We start from the raw sequence: 4,104 nt of genomic DNA, 5'->3' as shown, positions 1-4,104 counted from the left end.
ACACACACACACACACACACACACACACACACACACACACACACACATATATATATATATATATATATATAAATATAAAAGCTCTTCGGGCGAACAATGCACATTGCTGAAGAAACCGGTTATTAGGTGGAGACATCGAGACATTAACCTTGAGCCTGCGAATAGTTATAGACTGCATTTTTGTTCTTTGATCTTTAAACACTACGTATTTTGTAAAAAAAAAACTACGCCCAAGTGCAAGTAGTAATGTTTTCACCGCGATTGATTTGTTACTGATATTATCTTTCGTACAAAAATCTTTGTGTTAATTTATTTGAAAATATATATAAAAACAACTTCTACATTTATTTCTCGTAAAAATGAAGTGTACGATGATTTAAACAAAAAAAAATCTTTAATGTTTTTAAAAACCATTTGTTGCTTTTTAGTCTTGCACGACAAAGAGTATCAGTATAAATAATAATATAAAATGTACAAATATCATGTTTAATTCAAGAACTATTGACTCCCGGGATGAATGAAATGAAGTATAAAATGTATTTATACTACAAACTAACTTTTTCGTTTTTATCATTATGGTTATACATTAATTTTTTTTTAATGTAAATAAAAGGTGGTATTTTTACATCAACGTTAATCATTTCTGACGGATGCGATCCCTTATCAAGGGGGGGAGGGCAATGGGAAAATTTGTCCCAGGCGATCAAATATTGATATATTTAGGAAGGCTGTAACCGCTGTAACATGGTGTAATGTTGTACCAATAAATATTTTTTTTTCAAAGAATTTATACTATGATACGACCATAATTTGATGGCGTCATTTATCAACCAACGATAACTGATAGGTAATAGCACAGAAGATAATTAATATTATTTTAACATAACTACTATCTTAGATATGCAACTATGACATAACCTCAGTTATTATCATTTATCATTATTGTTATTTGATATTGTAAATTTCTGATTAAACCATCGTTAAAGAAATAGTGGATTAAATCAACTATGTATGTAATTATTATGCAATGTTAAATTTTTTGCAAGTTATTAAAGTTAAAAACCCAAGTCTTATATAACTATTTAAGTGTCTGTTATTAATTAATATTCTTTATAAAAGTGAAAATATTATAACTTGCTGTTAAAAAAAAGGTATATTGAAAAGTATATAAACCTTAAAAACATCAATTATGTCAATATTTTGGGGAGATATATTAGAATGGTTTAATACATGTAGTAAAAAGCTACAGTCAATTCAAATTGATAATTGGGTATTGTGGTAGAAATTTACTGGTCGTTGATAGGTTTTGTACGTGATATGCGGTCATGTTTAATTATCACAAAACATGAGCAATTGAAAAATGTGGTTTTTCAAGTTTAAATACAAATACTAAACGTAAAAACAAACGTAAAAAGTTTTTTGGTGAAGGCAACAGTGAGGAACATGTCTTTGAAGATGAATTTGAAAATTTTAAAGTAAATATTCATTTCATGATATTAGAACAGATTAAATCTGATTTAGAAAAAACTAAAATTGCTTATGACAATTTAACTTCAAAGTATAATTTTTTTTATTAATTGTCAGAATTAACACCTGCTGAAGTTAAAAGTATTCTGAATCATTACAAAATATATAAAAAATGATTTAGGTATTAAATCATATTTATGAAATCGTTTCCAAAATCATGTTAAACGTTTAAAAAAAACAATTTTAGAAATAAGTATTTATTTAAGAAACAACAACCTTGTAGAAGTGTATCCATAAATTGATATATTATATATTTGTAAATGTGTTCTTTAATAATAGTACCTAATTAAAACATGACAAATTGATAAATTAAAGCTAAATAAAAAATTATAACTAAAAATGTATTAAGAAAAATACAAAAAGTGGATCTATTTTTTGGTGGGGGGTGCGTAAAAATATGGTTGATCTAGGGTGCAAAAATTGTAAATACGGCCCTGCCCTCATCTAGTGGATTGTTACCTCCAGGTTGAGAAACGCTGCATTAAACAACAATAGAGAAAGTCACGTGTCCCTGTGCCCAGATGGGCAGGGTGTATGGACTTTGAATACACCTTACATGGGTATATGGACTCTAAATACAATTGTACACGAGCACTTTAATTCGAGAACTTTAACATAGTTTCCGTACATACGTACATACGTATTCTTAGTATAAATGTAAAATAGAGACCTCTAGTTTAAGCTGATAATGCTAAATTTAAAAACGCAATCAGTTTTAATATTAAAATGAATTATAAATTGTTGATTTTAAAGATAATGGTTCACTGTAATAGAACCAAATTAATTTGTTTTTGTAAACCTAACGGGTTAGGTTTTTTTATTAAATTGGTAAGACCTGTATTATTATAACTATAATATTAAAATTAGTTATTTTAATTAAAATGTTGTTAATAATTGCTTATGATTTTTTTACCATGAACCATTTTTAAAAATATCCTTAAAAATATTAAAAAAACAATATATATACACTGTCTTATAATTACATACAACAATTAATTAATAAAACTTATTATTGAATACTTACAAGTTACCATATAATTATAAATTATCTTTGTAAATCATCAGATTGAAATAGATATACGTTATTTACTATTTGCTTCGAGTATTATAACAAAAGCAATCAATTTGGGTTTTCTTGACAACTAAAATAATTAGTATGCTCAAATTAATTAAGATAAAAATAATATTATACAATATGTACAATAATATACAATATTAATATCCATGAGGTATAGTATAATTAAAATTATTACACTTGTAATAATTATTACATTGTATGTGTTACGGCGAATGTCCACGGTACACTTAACACTTAGATTTTTACATGAATTGATTTTTCATGATATACTATGTATGGTTATTTATGATAATTTATTTATTTTATAAGATAAAGATAATATATATATTACTTATAATTTACAAATGACTTCATTCAGTGGTGTGATGAACTCAAAAATTTTTAGAGGCAAGTATATTTTGTCGAACTCACCAAAAATCCACCAAAAAACTTAGAGGCGGCCGCCTCTCGATTACTCACATCGCCATGCACCATTAGCTACCATAAAAATTTAAAAAAAGACGTGTTATAAATTTTAAATATAAAAATAACACTAAATTATTTATGATTCTTTGGTACTAAGTTGCTGTGAATTTCATAAATTGAAGTCATGTCATGCATATTTACATACATATTATCGTGCCTATTTCTACGCGATTACAATACGACAACATTGTTTAAGATTAAATAATATTTCATTTGATTATTTTTTTTATTTGATTTATAATTCTATACTATAATATAATATTAGGTTTGAAAGAATAATTTTTTACTCTTTAAGTTTCATTAATGTTGTCGAAAAATGTGAAATAAAATGGATTTGGTAAGCACATACTTTTTTTTTAAATTTAAAAGTTTACAAAATTATGATGTATCACGTTTTTCATTTATAACCACCAAATTAGCACAAGATATTCATGGTATATTCTATCAATCTTCCTTTTAACTATACTATTCATAATACGAAACAATACGAATGAGATAAGTAATAGATCGTTTTTTTAAGATTATCACAACTATGAATATTTTATTCCAAGTCCAGTAATATTCATAAAAGGATATTAATTAGAGAATAATCTATATATATATTGTTTTACAGATAATAAAAGAATATTAATTTTATTATAGTATATTCCTGATCAATTTATCATAATGTATAAGTATTCTTAGAGTGATTACTGAATAATTCATAATGAATATCCACTGGAAAATAATCTATAAGCCCAATATTACAAATAATAAAAGAATATTAATTTTATTATATGTTCCTGATCAATTTATTAAAGTTGATTTAATGAACATCCTTATTGTGATAATGGTATTTACCTATAGTTTTGTCAGTACGATACCAAAGAATATTATTCTGGGACGATATTACGATGGACAAAGGATAATACTTTTTATATTTTGGTTCACAGTTACACACATTATACATTCATATGCGCACTAAGAAAATTTTTATTTAAAATTATGAATATATAAAATTACTTCTTATGTTTCCCAAAACATTTGTTTACAAT

Source organism: Sipha flava, unplaced genomic scaffold, assembly GCF_003268045.1.
Source record: "Sipha flava isolate LNK unplaced genomic scaffold, YSA_version1 320_pilon_pilon, whole genome shotgun sequence".
NCBI classification, from domain to species: Eukaryota; Metazoa; Arthropoda; class Insecta; order Hemiptera; family Aphididae; genus Sipha; species Sipha flava.
Note: the sequence above shows the minus strand (reverse complement) of the source record.